Raw genomic sequence first — 22,107 nt, forward strand, 5'->3', positions numbered from 1 at the left:
TATGTGTGTAAATGAGTGTGTATGGATGTTTCCCAGAGATGGGTTGCAGCTGGAAGGGCATTCGCTGTGTAACAAATGCTGAATAAATTGGCGGTTCATTCTGCTGTCGCAACCCCAGATTAATAAAGGGACTGAGCCGAAAAGAAAATGAATTAATTAATTACATTCATTCATTCCTTCAGCTTAGTCCCTAATTTATTAGGGGTTGCCGCAGAGGAATGAACCGCCAAATATTCCAGCATATACTTTACACTGCGGATGCCCTTTGAGCTGCAACTCAGTACTGGGAAACACCCATACACTTTTGCATTCACACATGCACGCATACACAAAAAACAATTTAGCCGATCCAATTCACTTATAGCGTATGTATTTGGACTCTGGGGGAAACCGGAGCACCTGCAGGAAACCTACGCGAATGCGGGGAGAACATGCAAACTCTACACAGAAATGCCAACTTCACCAGTCAGGACTCAAACCAGCGACCTTCTTGCTGTGAGGTGACAGTGCTAACCACTGAGCCATCATTCCGCCCAGGCATTTCATATGATCTGATTACTGCTAATTTCACAGGACGTTTTCACTCAAATTTCCATCCCTCCAAATTTCATCCAGATGCAGTCATCAATTTAAGTAGGTTAAACTAGTGCTTTCTACATCTTTTTAAAATGTTAAATTAAAGGTCTCAAATTACAAATGAAAATGAAAAATGAGGCATTATGTTGCTGCCAGTTTTTTGATCTGTAGATCTTACCTTTCAGCAAGGCTGAAGACCTGGAAGCAAGGTTATTATAGTTATAGTTATTATAAAATAATTGTCGTTAACTGAAATAAAAATAAAAACAAGAGTTTTTTTCAAAAACTAGAACTAACTGAAACTGTATTGTGTACATACAAAACGAACTGAAACTAACTAAAATGATAGCAAAAACCTCCTTCGTTTTCGTGTTTGTAAATGTATTTAATACATAATCTTACTGTAAGCCTTTTAGAAGTAAATGTATTCCGCGCTGCAGGTGTTTGTGTTTGACCCTTTCGCACCTCAGTGTCTCCTGCTGCCACATGGCAAGATCGAGCCGGCTCTCCTCCAGTCATCCTCGCTGTTGCTCCCGCGAAAAATCAACAACATGTGGACATGACAGCAGCACGGTGACAGCATTAAATGAAGAGACTTAAAAGTATTACTTTAACACGTGTGTGCTCAATAATGGGTTTTATTTCTGTATCGCGATCGCGAACAAATCTTTTTAACCGGATCTTTTAGGTAAACCAGTCGAACTAGTTTACCAAATCGAACTGAATCATTTGAAACGATTCGCGTCTCCAGTAAGCACTTATCCACCAACTACTTACTTTATAACAAGCCTAGTACCCCCTCTGACTCTAAATAATCCAATTATATACTCTCATTCAGTTATAAGAACAGCATTGTTACATTAGGAAGCGGTGAACCGTTAATACTGCGCATGCGTGATTCAGTGAACCAAACAAAAACAGTACAGCCCTCAGCCTGCTGTGTGACTGAACTGAACCACTGAACTGAACTGGAACATCTGCAGCGCGGGTAAACCGAGGGCTTAAATGAGAGAATCTGGTGAAAAAAACGTAAGTTTATTTTATAACAGACAATCGTAATGGAATTTAAATAAGTGAATCATGATTCAGTTGGGTTGCAAAACGTTACTGTAAGACTTTTCTGATCATTTTAATTGACTGAAATTACTATTGCTGACTACATAATGTTGAGACCTAACATTAGCTTTAGCATTAGCGTTAACATTAATCTGAACTTCCCATCACCAGGCCCAGATTAATAATTTAGAGGCCCCTGGGCAAAATGTCTTGAAGGCCCCCTATAGCTGCACCCCTAGTTGAATTAAAAAATAAGATTTATATAATATTTGTTGAACATTTTTTAAATAATTCATATACACTACATATATTCTAGTAGTCATATATTATATATATTATATTTCTAGTCTACAAAGATTTAACTTATTTTTAAAGCATTTAAAGCACACTTTGAAAAAAATACTAATACAACTAGGGGAAATTAATGGATTTTAAAATACTTGTTCAAGTTCACTGAAGCAGTACTAAAATTTATATTTAAGGGTATTTTTAATGTATAACTTCTACAAACATATATAATGCACATGATTTGGATAACACCTTTCCAATCTAGTTCTAGGAATTTAAGTCACACTTTAATACACACACTTATTAATGATTCCCACTTGTCTTCCTCGTGATGAAAAGTAGGCAAAATCTAAGTGCGGACGGATCCCTGGTCCTGTGCCCATATTGCCCATAAGTTAATACGGCCCTGTCCATAACTACTCTGTGTCTAACTTGAGGATGGATAGATGGCTGTGGTTGATGATACTGTTCATGTGTTCTCTGAATACATGTTTCAAAAAATGTATGGCTGAGTTGTTATTATTCAATATTTATCCTGTTTATTTTGAATCTTGCACCTAACAAATATCCTCATTTAGAAAAAAAAAAAAACTGAAACTAATAAAAACTAAACTAAAACTAAGACATTTTTAAAATATAGAAACTACTAAAAACTAAGAAATCTACCTCTAAAACTAAATAAAACTAACTGAATTTGAAAATAAAAAGTCAAAATGAAACAGAAACTAAAACTAATGAAAAATCCAAAACTATTATACTTGATCCAGAGGGCAGAGAGAAGCTAGGCTCACACGCCACCCTTTGTCAAGAATGGGGGCCCTCAAGGCGGCAGGGAGAAGCCAGGCTCACACCACCCATGGCCAAGGAAGGGGGCCATCAGGGCGGCCTGGAAACTTGGAACTCCCACCTGACCGATAGGGTGCTGCAAGTTTTGCTAGTTGATAGAACTGAAGTTGATGTAATGTGATTATGATCTTTTGACTAAGTATGGCTATAAAAGCAGAAAGAATGGATAATGAGGCATGCTGGGAGTTAAGACTTCTTAACATATATAGTATAAGAGTATAAGATCAACAGATGATTCTATAAAACATATGTATTTTTTGTAAAAAAATATTGTTTTTCAGTTACATTAAGGGTAGATTTATGTTTAATAATAATAATAATAATAATAATAATGATACTTATTACTATTATTATTATTATGTTTATAATAACTATAAATATTTTAAATTATTCCAATTCTGGTTTGTCCATATTTTACCCAATGTTGGTGTGAAACAACAAGCATTTTTTAGAATGATCCTTTTCTGTTGTCTAGATGTGACCTACTAGAACCCCACTAGAACTACACTTCTATAAACCAACTATTTAAAAGCTTGAGGTAGGGGTATATGGGGTGGTTCACCCAGAGTGCCATTCAAGCTAGCACTGCCACTGCCCCATATCATGATTTGCTCCATCAATCTGTTTGCTCTAGACCAAAAAGAGCGGTTGGGTGCAAAATAGCTCCAGCCGCGTCATCCAGGTGGAGACTGCACTCTGGTGGTTGTGGTGGAGATTCTCCTCAAAAATCTGTAAAGCATTGAGTACCCCAGAAAAAACACTTTATAAATGTAAGGAATTATTATTATTATCTACTAATTATTATGCTGACAGACAAAAAAAAAAATGTTAAAAGTGTCTTGATAAGTGTAAGAAATCATTTTGTACAACCAACATTGTTTGTTTATCTCTCTTTCAGCAAATGTCGGCTAGTGAAAATTAAGATGTGAGACTGTGGAAATTATATTTCAATATAACAGGAATATATATTGTGTTGTACAGTGCTCCCAGGTCATTCAATCGCAGTCAATCTGAAGATGCTAGACTTTTGCACTGCATATAGGTGTATTAATGAGCAAAGAAAACAAAGCAAAAGGCATTAATGCAATAATAGGTAAGACTTCATTTTTTACGATTTTGTAAGTTACACACTTTAGTGCTTAACAAGTTATTGATGGTAATCAGTGTTGGGAGTAATGAGTTAAAAAAGTATAATTATTGTAATTATTTAATCACTGTAACGTATTGCTTTTTCCTGTAACACAGTAGCGGCATTACTAATACATTTCCAGTAATATTTTACATGGTACATGTTCAGTAACGCTTTCGTTACAACAAACTTTTCACCCGCAAGACATTAACAGATAAAAAATACCGCAAGTTAGTTCTAATTCCTGTTCGTGGTTAGTAAATGTACGCGTGTGTTGTCCTTAATTTCCCTCTGGCTTTTGGAACTTTTTGTTTTGAAAGCGCAAGGATTTCAGCCTCTGAGCTCGAGGTCTGGTTCGCAGTAACGTTAACACGCAGTGGAAAAAGCGACAAATAGATGAAAATGGCAGAAGACAGTACATTCACGAGATGGATGTGCGCGCATATGGCGTTATTTCACTGTCAAATGTCGTAAGCGCAGTATCACAAGTTGAGAGCACATTCATATAATACGAGTGAGCGAGTGCACTCAAAACACTGGCTACTCATGTGCTAATTATCTGCTCTACTCCGTCAGATGATGCAGACTCACAATTTGTGCCTTGTGTTTCTTCTTCCTTTTGTGCTTTTGCTCTCCAGAGATCATCCTATTAAATTGGTTATCCCAAGAATGTTGATAAGAATACACGAAAAACTAAAAGGTTAAGGTGAATTCTATAATAAATGTGTATGTTCCTATGTTTTAGGCTATTTACAACTTGTTAATGACTGTTTCAGCATGCTGTAGGATTAAGAATAGTAAACTGATCAAATGAAATACAAAATGTAGCTTTACGTCAGTAAAGTATGGTGAATTGTAGAACAATGTACCATATATTGTAAAAAAAAAAAAAAAAAAAAAAAAACTACAGCACTGGGTCATTTGTTTATATTACACTTGTTGTGTTACCATAGCAACTATAGTATTACCACAACTGATTGACTGAAGTACTTTATACAGTTCAAAACACTGTACATGCAAGTTGACATGTTCAGAGACCATGTGGAACAGCTTCTACTCAAAATAAAGAGGATGACAGAGAAAATGTCCTCCAAAATCTCATCAACAATGTGGAAGACAGCAGAGACTAGTTCACTTTATTTTAGTTGCCATGATCAAATGGGATTGGTAGTGACATTTATTTGAAGAGTGAATAGTGTAGTAGGCTATAATACATTATCAAGTTTTTCCCTATTTTCTATCACGGTTACTTTTCTGCTTGCGTTAGTTATATTTTTGTTTAAATGTTTTTATTAGATTAGGATGATGCACCTTTTGGATGCTTAATAAATTTTTTTGAATTAAAATGTTTTTGTTTTTTTGTTTTTTTTACATCCAACGTCTATTCTCTCTGTTTTTAAGCGTTTGAAACTGGAAATATCTCATCATATAACATACAGCCAAAAAATTATGTGGTTTATTAGATTAAAATTTTAATACGTAAGTCTATTTTAGTATTTTGGTTATTGTTAATAAATAGTGCACCAATATAAATCATATCAAAAAGCACGAAAGGAAGAAGGAACACAAGACACAAATTGTGAGTCTGCATATAATCTCACTGAGCGTGCAGTGTACTGAGAGCTCGCAAGAAAATTTGTGCGCTAGCAGCGTATATTTGAGAGCTCTCTTTGCGGTTTTGTCCACAAACAGAGGAAATCGATGCATGAGCATTATATTGAGAAAGCTATGTTCATCATGAACTCAAGTTCATCACTTGAACTTACAGTGAATACAATAATATCAACAATAAAAAAAAAGAAAAAAAATCTGCATCTTGTCATGACATTGGAGTTTGCATATAGGCCTGTTGTGTCTAATATGAAAAGTCAAGCCATTTACAGATATTGCCAGATAATCACTTTACCTCTACCATACTTTTTACAGATCTAGATCATTTGTGATTCAGACTGTCATCCTTTCTTGCATTGTCTTAAGCCTTCACGTTGATAAATTATATACTATATTGTTAGTAGCCTGGATAGATCCCAGTCATTATGCTACATATTGCTTTCTACTGGATGTAAAATGCTGCAGTACACTGTCATTTTATAATGTTAAGTTCTCATTCTGTAGTTATTTTGGTTAAAGTAACTAAAAAAATATATAAGAGTCACGTAACATATTACAATTCTGAGACAGTAATATTGTAAGGTAAAGGGATTACTTTTAAATAACAGCAACAAGTAATCTGTAATGTATAACAGTTTGGAAGTAACTTGCACAACAGTGATGATAATACAGTCACTAATTGCATTGACCATGAGGCAAAGTAACACCACCCTGCTGAAAAAAAAGGTTTTAGGTGGTTGACCAGCCTGGTTTTAGAGGGGTTTTGGCCATTTCCAGGCTGGTTTCTGTTGTGATTATGTGTTATGATGTGTGTGACCTCTAGATGGCACCAGCAGTTTGTAAGGGGTTTTGTGAGATGGGAGAGTGCGTTAGAATAAGAGTATTGGGCAGACTGTACTTGTAAATAAAGAAGACACTTGTTCCAACTTGGCGTCATTATTACAAGACATGAACATTACAGTTTCCAGTTATTTCCAGCCTGGTCTGGGAGATGACCAGCTAAAACCAGCTTGACCAGCCTAACCAGGCTGGGAGCCCAGCCAAAACCAGTTATGTCCAGCTTAAACCAGAGAAAAGGTGTCCAGGCTGGGTCATTTTCCAGCCTGACCATCTACCAGGCTGGATATGGCTGGAAACCAGCCTGTAAATGGCCAAAAAACCTCTAGAACCAGGCTGGTCAACGAGCTAAAGCCAGCCAACAAGCCTGGGTTGGTTTAAGTTGTTTTTTAGTAGGGCAACTTGCATTAAATTCTAGGCTTATGCTAGTTTTGTTAAATACAATAAGCATACAATAAATGTAATACACCAACAAGACGCTGCCAGAAACTTGTATTATTGTCAGCTAAGTGAAGTAACGGATTGTTTTTGAAGTAATTTATAAAGGTGCCTGATAACATAACAGTGCCTGCGCCTCAATGTGCATACTGTCCACCCTAAAGTATTGAATATTACAAATGTTAACTAGATTCTTAAAGTTTGAGGACAAACTTTGAGGCAGGCTTGTGAAAGCCTGATGGTAATAGTTTATTTAGTTTAAACAGTTTTAAAAAGTATGAAAAGATGATAGATAGATAGATAGATAGATAGATAGATAGATAGATAGATAGATAGATAGATAGATAGATAGATAGATAGATAGATAGATAGATGATAGAGGATGTGCTAGCATGAGTCAAACAAGCCAACCCCCGCTTCTCTAAGATATAGCTGCTGTTAAATCGTTGCTAGGTTAGTCTGTTTTGTTGCTATGGAGTTGATTGACAGTTTAGACTGATGATGTATCAAAGCTTCTTGCCAGTATGAACAGTTAAAAGCAACACATGTCTCTATCACACTGCAGCACGACGATATCAGTCTGAACCTCTATAATGGCAGTCTATGGGATCGTTGCTAGGGTGCCGTATCTGGTTGTTAGGGGTGTGGCTAGAAAGTTAAAAGCTCATCAGTTATTGGTAGTTTGGTAGTCTGAGTTAATTGAGTCCAGTTAAAAGTCTGTGCGACAGTTTCATGTAGAGTTATGAGCTCACAAAGTTTGACCCAATGTAAAGTCAATGAGAGTCTTTTGCAGTGGAAGTCTATGGGACAGTTTCTAGGGTCCCAAAAGTGGTTGCTAGGGTGTGACCAGAAAGTTAAAAGCTCATCAGTTATTGGCAGTTAGGTAGTCTGAGTTAAATGAGCCCAGTTAGAAGTCTGTAGGACAGTCTGATGCAGAGTTATGAGGTCACAAAGATTGGTCCAAGGTTAAGTCAAAGGGATTTTTCCGACAGTCCCGGGACGTTTTTCGGAAAACCGAAAGTCGGATCAGTCGGAAAAGATATAGCAACCCGAGTCAGACCAGTTTGGAGGTCTGGTGTGAGTTTGGTGGTCATAGCTTCAAAGCTCTAGGAGGAGATAGAGTTTAATTTTTAGTTTCAGAAGAAAAATAGGATAACAATAGTCTGGCTTGCTACACAAGCCAGCCTAATTACCATATGAAACATTGAGAAGTAGGTATATTGATGGTTCACATAAATCGTTCATAACGGAGATTCAATCACAAATGAAACGCTCCCTCCGTTTTAGAAGTGAAAGCAGGAGAGGGGTGTGCTTCAGGACATGCATTAGATAAAATTTAACATGGTGGGAGATGCATTTCCATTCACACAAACATTCTTTTTGTTGCCAAAGCCCATGCTTTCACTTATCCATCGGTGTAGGAAAGTAATGTGAAATTATAATTTTCATAATTTAAAAAAATATTTGCATACAGACCACTGGGAAAACTGCCGATCATAGATGTATGTGTATCTATGGCTCTCGATGGCCAGTCCTCCACTGCATCTTGGTACCACATTCATTTCAAAAGAGCGCTACCCTGTACCAAAATGGTGGCTCTATTGACACACTCCTTTCAAATGGCAACAACAGTGTAGGCGACATGACATCTAATTTAAATATCTATGGATAAATGTAAACAAAGCTAATGTCCGTTTTGACTTTTCATATTGCATACAGAAACCGCTCTGGACACCTTTTCTCTTTATTAATATTGAGAACATCTATCAAGTAACATAACAAGTCATGAACTGATAAGGAGGTACTGGAAAGGTGACGCCGCAGGGGTTTAATGGAAAGGAACATAATACACCCATTTTCCTAATTTCGTAGTGTTTTCATAATTGTGCATGGCTTGTCATTTAAATAATCTTTGATCTCAAGGGCGCTCCCTGCACTGCAAAAAATGCTTTTCTTGCTTAGATTTTTTGTCTTGTTTCTAGTCTAAATATCTAAAATTTCTTATATCAAGAAGCATTTTCTAGACAAGCAAAACATATTGTCTTGTTTTGAGAAATAATATGCTAATATTGAGAGAGTTTTTCCTCAAAACAAGCAAAATAATCTGCCAATGGTGTAAGCAAATTAATCTTGTTTTTTCTTTTAACGCAAGATTATTTTGCTTACCCCATTGGCAGATTATTTAGCTTGTTTTAAGGAAAAACTCTCTTAATATTATCATATTATTTCTTAAAACAAGACAATATGTTTTGCTTGTCTAGAAAATTCATCTTGATTTAGGAATTTTTAGATATTTGGACTAGAAACAAGACAAAAAATCTAAGTAAGAAAAGCATTTTTTGCAGTGTGGTCATGATTTCCTTATTTATCTGAAAGATCCTACTTATTCAGCAGCCAAATGTTGTAGTTTTCACTGATTTCCAAGATGGTGCGCCATTCTAAAATGACTAAACCCCCCACAACATTTTTATCGTATTATCATTCATTGTTGAAAAGGGCTTAATGAACTTTCTGAAAGGTGATGTTATACATCGTGATCTGCTGAGTCAAAAAGAGAACTGAGCTAATTTGAACAATATGTCAGCCGTTTATGAAACAACACTTGTCAGCCACGTCCAGCACATCCTTTCAAATTGACTTTAAATTATATCAGCAATCATGATTCACACCACCGGGGAGTCGCTGCACCGTGATTAACAGGGATTATGAGTGATAAATGAGGCGTTTGTGAAGGGAGAATCTCAGGTGCCCTTGGCAAGATGTACTACATTGATGAGTGGAGAAATATCTTTGAGGAAAGGCACTGCAATGTGAATAACGTTTTCTAAAAGGGTATACATGTTTAAATGAAACCAAACAATGGTTAAATCTAATGAGCTAACGAGTTTCTAGCAAATAATCAATAGCAAATTTCATGAAAAAAGTGAACTCTGGATTCAAAATTGTTAAAACTTTTTGTTTCTTTCACAGGTTTTTACACAGTGTATTTTATTTATTTATTTATTTATTTATTTATTTATTTATTATTATGAGCAGCAATAGAAAATGGCAGTAGCAGTGTTATTGTTGTTATTATTATTTTTATTATTTTTATCATCATCATCATCACTATTTACTGTTGTTATTATTATTATTATTATTATTATTATTAATAATAATAATAATAATGATGATGATAATAATAATAATAATAATAATAATATTAACTGATTAATACTACTACTATGGCTACATCTAATAAAAAATGTACGGTCTAAAGGTTGGTATTATTAATAAGTATTCATTTATTAGTATTTTTATATTATACAGTACTATTTTTAAAAACTAGTAATTAATACTACTTTGTCTACTAGCATTAATAATTTAATATTATAATTTTGACTTGTTAGTGTTTTATTTTTTTGTAGTATATACTGTACTCATTTATTGGTACTTTACATTTATTTGCTACTAATGCTAGGATAAAACTACACTTGCCTCTTTTATTATTATTATTATTATTATTATTATTATTATTATTATTATTATTATTATTAATATTATTATTAATAATAATAATAATTAATAATTTATATTTATTATCATTAATGTTTACTTTTCCTAAAATTAATTGTCCCAGATTTTCTCTTTTGTTTGGACTTGTTTGTCAGATTCTTGATCTTCTATTTCCTGTCCACATTTTTCATCCTACACTTTCATTTTCGTAAATTCACCGTAAATTGATCTTTCTCAACAAAGCAGTGTAGAGTCTTACTAAGGTGTCAAGAAAATTGATAGGTGTTCTGAGTTGTTGTCATCCTGTTCTGAAAAGGTAATTGTCTCACAGTCAGTTTGTACAAAAACAGCATATAAAAAAAAAAGAGAGAGAAAAAAAAGATTGATGGGTAAAACTAGTTTCAGGTATATTTCACAGACTTTCATGAAATATAGATTAACCTCTGGCCCTCTGAAATATTCAAAATGTCCACTAAGTGGCACTGTTGATCTTCCCCACATAAGCTTTAAGAAAGAAATTAAATAAATCTGAATAAGAAACATATTAGTGTGCTTCGGCAAAGTCAACAATATGGTTATTTATTTATTTATTTATTTATTTTAACGGAGAGGCCATTAAAAAGTAACCTGCCGTTTACTTGGGTTGTGTTTAAAGCAGCTTTACTGCAGGATAAAGACTGGAGATTGAACTTCAGATGCAGCTTGTAATTAGATGACGCCATCGAAAGCCCTTTTCTTCCCACAAAAATAAGCCTTTTACAGCAATGCAAATGTTAACAGATTTGCCACAACAGAGGCAATTAAAAGACACGCATGCCATATAGATTATACGCTTTGCACATAAATGTACACATTCTGAATTCTTATTTGCAACCATGTTGATCTAAAAAATCCCAAACTTGGTACAAGTGCATGTTTTGTTAGAAACAGAACTGCCATATGATATTTTACACATTAAATGCAATATATTATGCTTAGAAATGAATAATTTCTTTCTTTAAGCCTAATCCAGCTACAGGGATACATTGAAATGTATTTTAAAATAAAATACCAAATACCTCAATTTTACGTGTATCAAAATAAACTACAAAATACAACAACAAATGTATCCAAATTAAATACTGTATTTTGTATTTTCAAATCACAACAAAATACTTTTACAAGGGAGCATGACATTTTTTCGCAAACCTTTCATCTATTGGCATATTCTAACAATCCTCTCACCGTTAGACTTAGTGAAGTAAACAATGATTGACAGCAACAGCGTTTCTCTGAGCAAGTTTAAGTCAGCTTCTCTGCCAACTTATTCACCTCTACACCTGTACTCGAGGAGGTATTCATAAACTTTGTTTCTCTTTCCTTTTAGTATAAACTTTGTACGCATTTAATACAGAAAGTTCTGTCTTGAAGATGTTTAATCGTAGTAAAATCCATATAATGCAGATAAAGAGTTGGAATATAGCACTAGATCTCTTCATTGTGTTTCCATTCAGTCAAATTCCCACCATCTCTCAACAGTCTTATATTTTAAAAGGGTGATATATGGAGGTTATTTTTTTTGTTCTCATATATTTTCTACATTTTTTTACAATTGAAATGTTCAATACTTAAAAACTACTAAAATCTCCAGTTTTAGTCATTTCCATGAATTGCAATTGTATTCATCAATGCACAACATAAAACATTATATCTCAAAAAAATGAGTTGCTGTTTCTGTTTTCGGAAAGAAACTCTTCATATATATATATATATATATATATATATATATATATATATATATATATATATATATATATATATATATATATATATATATATATATCCTGCTGCTTCCATGTAATGGAATAACTATACAGTACTTGCAGATCAGCTGGCATCTGAAACAGTCAATAAAGTATTGAAGGAATCACCACTGTAGGATTTATTTTTATGTTGTTTGTCTTATTTACTTCTACATCAGTCCATCTAAAACTACTATTGTTTGTGCAGTTTACTCATTCTCACAAGCGTTTTTCAGTTCTTCTTTAACTGGAAGAGTCTCAGTTTACCCTTTTAGTGAACACCAGTAGAGCATCTTTACCTGTTTTATATTTAACTTCTATATTTCCCCCTGCAGCACTGAGAATGAGAATGATTATGTGCTGAAGGCTCCACATCCTGTTCTTAAGGACCAGCCTGATGTCACGAGAAAACGTAAGTATTTTACGTTTTGCCAGTTTAGTGGCTAATTGGTACGAATTCGTATGAGTTCAATCGTACGAAATGGTACGATTTTTAAAAGGAGGCGTGGCACCTGACCCCACCCCTAACCCCAACCGTCATTGGGGGATAAGCAAATCGTACTAAATTGTACGAATTAGATCGTACGAATTAATACGAATTAGCCACTAAATGAAAAAGTTACGAATTGCCGTGAGATTGTGTTGTAAGGACTGATATTTTATTCCATCTCATTTCTTAAGCAAATGTGGTCTTAGCATTATGCAGTATACTATTTTAATGACTATTGAGTTTTGTTGCCATTTGTCTGCTATTTTCTTTATGTGTGTTGCATAATTTCCACCTTTACTCCAAGCATTGACCACATTCCTTATCAATTTTCTGTTGTGATCTCAAGCCTATAACTAACAAAGCATCATCATTTACTGTATTTTAAACATACAAGCATACACTAAAGTATTTTGATACAAAATATTAAACCATTTTCATAAAACCTATCAAATACAAATTACAAAATACTATTTTGTATTTGAAATACATGTATCATAAATACTGCCCATCCCTGTCCAGCTATTTATCAAAATTTGCTCTACAGTAATGAAAAAAATAATAATTGTGGAATAATTAAGGGTTTGTTAATGTTTTTGAGAGAAAATTAATCAATCAATAAATAAATCATGAACAAAAACAGACATGTTGTGGAATGTTGTTTCAATGTAGAGTACTGTAACTGTTTCCTACCATTTGTGAATGTATTGTAAAGTGTATGATTCCAAGATGAATTGTCAACTTCATCAGTCCAGTCTTAAAGGGGTCAAAAACCAGAAGCGTACTGTAGCGCCACACAGCGCCATGCATTTTAGAATTCTAAACATAGGTTTCTGTCAGGGTACACACACCGGTGCCACAAGTCGGCGGTTGTCCTCGGCAACCAGCCATGACTCAGGACAATGTTCATATTTCTGCCGCACCACAGAGTGCCCTCTGAATAATATTAATTATTATTATTATTCTGTCCCAATCAATTGTTGCTTAACCAAAAATTTAACAGAAAGAACAAGAACAGCAGAAAGTAGATTAGGTAACTTAGTGACTTTACTGGCAATTGTTCTTGTCAACATGTTTTTTTTTTTTTGTAAAACTACAACAAAAAGAGAAAAATGTCATTATATATATATATATATATATATATATATATATATATATATATATATATATATATATATATATATATATATATATTTATATATATATATATATAATAAGGTCAAAACCACAAGTGGCGACTGCACAACATTGATAGTGATTCAAAAGGATGTTTTGGGGGGCCCAAATTTTGCTATATTTTCGATATTAGTTGTGGGTCAGAGGGAGGAGGAGTCGGAGGGCTGCAAATGGCTGGCGGGCCGGCAGTTTGAGACCTCTATTTTAAAGAATGTTGGAAACTCATACCCATTGACTTCCATATTTTTTTCTTCCATATGGATGCCTGAAATGGCTACTGGTAACAATAGTAAATAAGCCATACAGATTTGAAATCATATGAGTGTTTGGTAAACTGTGAGTACATTTTCAGTTTGGGGTGATGTCTAAAAACACAAAAATATATTTTTAGGTCTAACTCTGCTATTATTTCATAACCTTACAATTATAAGGTTCTATCTGACATATGTGTTAAATTTGAGTTATTGACTTATTCTTATTAAATGACAAATTATTTACATTATGGGATGTTTTTTATAAGTTGTTTACATTTTAAGACTTTTTATAAAAAACAAAAAAACAAACAAACAAATAAATGTTACACACATACTGTTTGCCATGGAATGCAAACAATATTTCTAAATCATTCAGAATGCAGAAAGAACCTTAAAATTCCAAGGTGACAATTTTTCAGAGTACAGTAGGTTTACAGTAGTGCTCAAAAATCTGGAAACATTAAGTTTTTTGAATGCTTTGAAGTCTCAAAATTGATCAAAGACAATAAATGAATATTATTACAAGTCAAATTGAACATTTTCAGTATTAAAAGTCACATGATTTGCATAAATAATTTTATTAAGCTGATTTGCTAGTCTATAATTGAATTTTATTCCCCCACGTCATCCAGACTGAACCCATTGCTACCATCAATAATAACAATAATAATAAAAGCACACAGTCTGAAGATTAGACGAGCCGCAGACACACAATCAGCAGCTTGGCCCTGAATGTCAGCAAGAGAAACTGAAGGTTTTCTTGCTGAAAAGAAAGCGCTTACAGAGACAAATAAAAAAGTGTCTGGTGATGTAACGGTGGAAATGGCGAGCTGCTCTGCTGAGCTGGAGACCCCACTGAAGGAGGTGTTGTGACAGCTCCGCTTTAGCTGCTGTTTGAGATTTTGACAAACAATTGTGAAGCACTATCAGAGAACACTCTTACTGACGCTGTTTACTGTTATCCACCAACATGAGCGGTGAAGTACACTTTTAAAAACCATGAGCTCGAGCAAAACACTTGTTCACAGTCACCTGGCCAGTTGAGCATATGTTGTAGATTGCTAATATCTTGCAGATTATCAGTTAAAATATCTATCTATCTATCTATCTATCTATCTATCTATCTATCTATCTATCTATCTATCTATCTATCTATCTATCTATATATATATATATATATATATATATATATATATATATATATATATATATATATATATATATATATATAGTACAGACCGAAACTTTGGACACACCTTCTCATTCAAAGAGTTTTCTTTATTTCCATGACTATGAAATATGTAGATTCACATTGAAGGTATCAAAACTATGAATTAACATAAGGGGAATTATATACATAGCAAAAAAAGTGTGAAACAACAGAAAATATGTCATTCATATGCCATATGTCATTTTCCCAAGTGTATGACTACTGTAAAAAATATCAGCATTTGGTACATACTTTAAGTATTATCTTTGCTTGAACTGACCTGATTTAATTCTGTTTCAAGAGTTCACACTTAGATTTTGCTGGACAACTGTAAGCAGGTTTGGCATGCTGTCCCGGGAGAGAACCCTGAGCTCGGAGATAGTTGAGCCCAGGGTGACTCCCCTCACATGGTCCATAGACCATGTGAGGGGAGTACGAGATCAGGTGGTTCTCGAGAGCTCCCCTTTTGTAAAGGAGGAAAGGAGGAGAAAGGGGATGGATGGGGGGTTTCTTCGGAAAAAGAAGATAAGGGAGTAATATCTAGCTAGGATACTTATAGTGAGTTAGAATAGATCTGATTGGCTAACTAATGAGTGTAGATAGGCAGCCAGCTGCAGTCAATTATATCACGTGCTCCTCTCGAAATTAGTTTGAAAAACTTCACTTATATGAAATGAACCTGCTCCTACGCAGGCTTGAGCTACCTGTACTGTTACTATGACAACAGGTCAGATGAGTTTTGAAGAGCAAAACGATCCTGGATCGTGTCAAATCATCAACATCCAAATCCAGCTAATTGAGTAATCCACGGACGAAGAACGAACCCTTGGTCAATGCCACACTGAGTTCTAGCAGCAGACACATCTCTAGAACAACTGTAAGAGGAGACTGTATGAATCAGGCCCTCATGGTAGAATACCATGCTAAAGACAAGCAACAAGCAGAAGAGACTTGTTTGGGCTAAAGAACACAAGGAATGGACATTAGACCAGTGAAAATCTGTGATTTGGTCTGATGAGTCCAAATTTGAGATCTTTGGTTCCAACAACTGTGTCTTTTTCATACTCACACTATGTACAGTTCCCTCGAATCGGGCCAAAGCACGCTTGTCCAAACCCCCCACCCCCCCCGTCTTCCCCGAATCGGGCCTGAGCACGCATCTGTCATTGATGCTGCGCCGTTCAGTAAGTGCTCTCTCTCAGAACAGTGGAGATTTCTCTAGTTTTATCACTCTAGTCCTTAGGGTTGCGGTGACATGCAGTCAGATATTTCGCCGAACAGATCAGCCACTTTTGACGCTCATAAACAATCATAAAGCCCTCGTGCTGCAGGAAATAGGAGGTTTGCTGAAGGTGCGCAGCTGTCGTGCAGTGAGGGGTTTGAGTATTTAATAAACTCCGACAGTTTACGTTCACTGAACAGTAAGAATGATTAAAAAATCCATATGAAACAGCCCCTTAAAAGTCACGTCTCACTTTCAGTTTCAGGCTTTGCGCTCACACACAAGGGTACCGCGCCAAAGCCCAAGTGAACCGCGCTCAGAGCCCGATTCAGAGAACTCACACTTCTCAAACGATCCGGGAAACAGGCCTGGGCACGGTACGGATAGCATAGTGTGAGTAGGCCCTTTGTGCAATGCAGAAAAGGTGAATGGATGGACTCTACATACCTGGTTCTCACCGTGAAGCATGGAGGAGGAGGTGTGATGGTGTGGGGGTGCTTTGCTGGTAACACTGTTGGGGATTTATTAAAAATTGAAGGCATTCTGAACAAGCATGGCTACCACAGCATCTTGCAGTGGCATGCTATTCCATCCGGTTTGCGTTTAGTTGGACCATCATTTATTTTTCAACAGGACAATGACCCCAAACACACCTCCAGACTGTGTAAGGGCTATTTGACCAAGGAGAGTGATGGGCTGCTGCGTCAGATGACCTGGCCTCCACAGTCACCGGACCTGAACCCAATCGAGATGGTTTGGGGTGGGCTGGACCACAGAGTGAAGACAAAAGGGCCAACAAGTGCTAAGCATCACTGGGAACTCCTTCAGGACTGTTGGAAGACCATTTCAGGTTACTACCTCTTGAAGCTCATCAAGGGAATGCCAAAAGTGTGCAAAGCAGTAATCAAAGCAAAAGGTGGCTACTTTGAAGAACCTAGAATATGACATATTTTCAGTTGTTTCACATGTTTTTGTTATATAAATAATTCCACATGTGTTAATTAATAGAGTTGATGCGTTCAGTGTGCATCAGAACAGCAGAGTCACTCGCTATTTTCAAAAAACGACTAAAAAGTCAACTATTTAGTCTCCACTTCACTTCCTAATCTGCAATTGCCTCTCTGAATATCACACTAACTGTACCCAAAAAAATAAATAAAAAAAATACTAATACTACTAATACTTTCCTTCTTAGACTTTACAGACCTGAAACTTGCCTATAGCGCTTATTCATTGTTGCTCCTATAGTTGTGTAAATTGCTTCCTTGTCCTCATTTGTAAGTCTCTTTGGATAAAAGCGTCTGCTAAATGACTAAATGTTAATGTAAATCTACAACTTTCATAGTCATAAAAATAAAGAAAACTCTTTGAATAAGAAGGTGTGTCAAAACTTTTGTCATGCACTTTGTGTGTGTATGTATAAGAATGGAGCAAGACTTTAAATGTAGCCTAAATCTGCCAAAACAGGGCTGGAATTGCTAAAATAGGATACATCTTTATAATATCCATCAGTCACTTGGCTTAAATCACAACAACACCTGACAAATAGAGAAATTAATTAGATTCTGATATATATGTCACAAAGAATATATGCACCAGTGCATTCAGAGCACAAATAGAGTCAGTATTCATTTCATGACCGGTACGTTATGAAAAGCAATCATATTTTCGTAAACTGACAATCACCCCATGTCCATAACCGTTTATGGGCTGGTATTGCATATAATGTAAGTATCTCATATGCATATTACATTTTTATGCTGTTTTGATTGTGCCCTGTTCTGCATAATGTGTTATTCCGCATAACTCTAACTGTAATTGTAACTCTCTCGCACTATTACAGGCCCCCTGAGCACTTTACAAAGGTTTTATTCATTATTGGCAAACCCATGTCCTTTCCCGCAAGCATGCCATTGTGGTTTGCATTTAATAGAAGCAAACTTATCTGGCTGAATGAAATGAGCTTGTGGTAAGAGAGGGAAGAGTGAATGTTTATCTGTGAAAGAGACTCCCACCAGGGACATTATGCAGAGGGGGAACTCGATGAGCTAAAGCGAGCTTAGTTGCTGTTGGCATTTTCTGTACAAATTGTACTGTTTATCTGTGTTTTTTGTCCCCTTCTCAGTTTCAGTGCTCTGTACTCTGAACAAATTACTATTCCATAAATAATTAAAAGCTATATTATTTAGTTTTCACCTTGCTCACATGTTTGTTTTAAAATATTACATTGAATAGAATTATATTAAATCATTTTAATTTCATTTTATTTTCGCCACAATTTGACAGCTGTAGTTTGAAAGTTTCTTTATAAAATACAACAGATGTCTCCTCGGGGTCTTGTGTTTTCTAAGATGAGTATGGAATGCAAGATTAGCTTTTATTAGTCCAGTTAGCTTTATTTATTCTTTCAGTGCAGCATTAGGTCTTAAGCTTAATCGGTTTTCAGAAACACAAAATGGCAAAAGTTATGCTAAAAAAAAAAAAAAAAAGTGTATTATTATTCAACTTGATTCCATTCCAATTTTGTTTTCATAGTCTAATTGCACTTAAATCAGTTATTTTGCTGAATACAAAATGACAAGTTTTAGATAATTTTGGATGTAATCTGAGAATTGTCTGACCCTCCATGGAGTCAATATTCAAAACATTGACAGAGACCTGTCCTGTTATACATTTTCACTTTTTAAACTGTAGTCAGTGTGTGTTTGGGCATAAACACATATACTCAGTTAAAATTCCTCGAAATTCACTCCAAAAAAAAAAAAAAAAAAAAAAAAAAAAAATATATATATATATATATATATATATATATATATATATATTTTTTTTTTTTTTTTAATGCCTTTTAAGAACAATAACAAATGGCTCATTTAGACTACAAGCATTGGTTTCCTTTAGGGTTGGATTTCGTTCTGAGTTATTTCAATAACTGTGCTAGATTAATACTTTTAAAAAGGTACCTGTAAAACGGTAAAAAAAAAAATATTTTAATAATTTTAACTAAACATTACAATGGAAAGTATACATCAATTCATATTTTATATATTGTATTGCATTAATATATTTTTTTTGATCATTTGTTATGCAAGATTTGCATTATGCAATTAACATCACATTAGCTTACTACTGACCTGTGGAAAGGCTGTCAGCAAAATCAGTGAACTCCTTTTTTTTTCTAGGTTTGGGGCTTGTGACTACATTTACATGGACATCAGTAATCTAATGATTTGCATTTGGTTTTGTTTCGGTACCCAACGTTTCCAGGGTTTAATAATGTTGTTTAGAGCCTCAAATCCAGGCCCAAATTAAGAATTCAGAGGCCCCTGGGCACAATGTCTTGAAGGCCACCTACCTAGCCGCACCCTTATGAATTAAAAATAAGATTGATATAATATTTTTTAAAATAAAATTAATCCATAATATAATTTAAACAAATGATATACAGTATATTTCTAGTCTACAAAGATTTTACTTATTTGTAAAGCATTTAAAACACACTTTGATAAAAAAAACAATACTAATATAACTAGTGAAAATAATGGATTTTTTTTACTTGTTCAGTGAAGCAGTACAAAAAATGTATATTTAAGGGTATTTTTAATGTATAACTTTGACAAACTTATGCATATTATTTGGATATAACACCTCTCCAATCCAGTTTTATAAATCTGAGTCCTCCATAATACACACGGTTAATAATGATTCCTAATTGTCTTCTTCGAGATGACCAGTTGGCAAAATCTAATATGTAGTGGGGAAAAAAGAAATTAGATCCTGGATTCGAAACCATGTTCATAATCGATCGCGTCAAAACATGTTGCCATGCACTTTACGAGCTACGCCACTCACGCTGCTGTCTATTGCGCTCTTTAGTTATGTTGTCTCTGTCAAACAAAAGGTGATGGGCTTGAATCACTTAACTAGCTCATTCCAACAAGGTGCACTATTTGGACCTAGCCTAAATAGATACTTCAAAATCTGTATTTTTCTGCCCTCGCGGGGAGCCCTGCTCAAATCCCACCTTTGGAAATTCAGTACAACAACAACATTACCTCTTTGATACAGTATGTCTTGTTGTATTCATCTATGCAAAGCTTCAACTTGATTCTCTTGACTTATATTATTGGCTCAAATTGACTATATTGTGAAATTCATTTCGATATATTTCGATTCTCAAATATGTCCTTGAGTAAGTATCTTGTTGTTTAAATATCTTAACAACAATCTTATGATCTGATCTATAACAGCTGAAGGGTGCTGCCATGTTAGTCTGCACTGTGGTGGAGAGATTTGAGCTGCTGGATTTGCAACATGTAAACTCGTTAACTTCTCACAAATGGCATATTATGTCATATTATGCAGTTGGTAGCTCTCACCTCATAGCAAGAAGGTTGTTAGTTCGAGTCTTGGCTGGGCCAGTTGGCATTTCTGTTTCCTCCAGGTGATCCGGTTTCCCCCACGGTACAAAGATATGTGCTGTAGGTGAATTGAATAAGCTAGATCGCCGTAGTGTATGTGTGTGAATGAGTGTGCATGGGTGTTTCCCAGTGATGGGTTGCGTAAAACATATGCTGGATAAGTTGGCGGTTCGTTCCGCTGTGGTGACCCCTGATTAATGAAAGGACTAATCCGAAAAGAAAATGAATGCATGAATGAACATCTGATTCATTTATTTCAGTTTGCTGGCGTTTTTGCCCCATGGCAATTTCTGTCTTCACTTTTGTCGTGCTTGTTTCCTGTCATGTACTTCAATCACACAAATGCATACCTGTGTTAACCATTGCTCCTTTATGTATCACAAAAGCGTCCGTTTCTTTGAGTGTTTTCATCTAAAAGCCTTATTTGAATCCCATCAAGCGCAAAACACTTCTGCTTGTTCTGGTGAAATGCTGCTGATTTCACCCTCAGGCTGCGCTGCGGAGCAATGCACTTTCACAATCGAGGTGGCTCCGACTGAGTTTGATTGAATTACAGTCAGCAATACAGTGGACAAGTCCCTGAGGGCTACAGTAAATCTAATCACCTGCTTGTGGAAATGAAAAGGCATGGCACTACCTGTCTATGTGTGTTTGAGAGTGAGAGAGGGAGAGAGACCACCGCAGGTATACCGCCTGCAGCACAGAAACATAATAAATACTGGAGAATTAGAGCAGCGGGAAGGACAGGTGTTAAATGGACATCCAGGGATTTAAGAAAAGGAGGAAAAGAGATTGTATTAGATAATGAAATGTCAAGGAAGGAAGCTTATAATACAGAAGGAGGGAAAAATGGTAAGTGAATGAAGTATAATGAGTGGAATGAGTTTGGTTGGGTATATTGTAAAAAAAAAAAATGACATGATGATGGCATGATGCATAAATATACATAAACCAACACAAGCTCATTTTGAAAACGTACCCCTACATACATTTCTGGAGAGTGTGAACTAGTGTACACAGAGCTATGTATAGCTGCATTTGGTCTTCAAAACGAATGCTACGGGGTGGTATGATGCCGTCGATGGCTTCTGTTTCTTTCCACGCTACAAGCTCACCGCTTACCTCCGTGTGGATGGCTTTTCCACTGTTACCAGTTTGCTCAGTAGCTTGCCATGTACATTGATAGACTTGAGATGCAGAGAGGAACTGACCTTGACGGTGAAATGTGAGTCCAGCAAACGGTTCCAGAGAGCAGGTAAAACAAACAAAAAAAAAAAAAGCCA

General features: G+C 35.4%; 2 long non-coding RNA genes across 4 annotated transcripts in view; one reads left to right on the plus strand and one right to left on the minus strand.

Annotated features, from left to right (window-relative positions):
- The window catches only part of LOC141375909 (uncharacterized), a 50,234-nt gene extending 48,770 nt beyond the window's left edge, over positions 1 to 1,464 (minus strand). Inside the window, exon 1 of one of the 2 annotated variants that reach the window (XR_012384722.1) lies at positions 979 to 1,464. This is a non-coding gene — a long non-coding RNA (uncharacterized lncRNA). Of the gene's footprint in view, positions 1 to 754; positions 833 to 978 lie in introns of those variants that run through there. The other variant, XR_012384721.1, reaches the window with a different exon arrangement.
- Positions 1,465 to 22,107, plus strand: part of LOC141375907 (uncharacterized) — a 69,506-nt gene continuing 48,863 nt past the window's right edge. The window contains exons 1-2 of one of the 2 annotated variants that reach the window (XR_012384717.1): positions 1,465 to 1,605; positions 12,393 to 12,469. This is a non-coding gene — a long non-coding RNA (uncharacterized lncRNA). The remainder of the gene's footprint in view (positions 1,606 to 12,392; positions 12,470 to 22,107) is intronic. The other variant, XR_012384718.1, reaches the window with a different exon arrangement.

The sequence above is a fragment of the Danio rerio genome, chromosome 8, assembly GCF_049306965.1.
Source record: "Danio rerio strain Tuebingen ecotype United States chromosome 8, GRCz12tu, whole genome shotgun sequence".
Taxonomy (NCBI): Eukaryota; Metazoa; Chordata; class Actinopteri; order Cypriniformes; family Danionidae; genus Danio; species Danio rerio.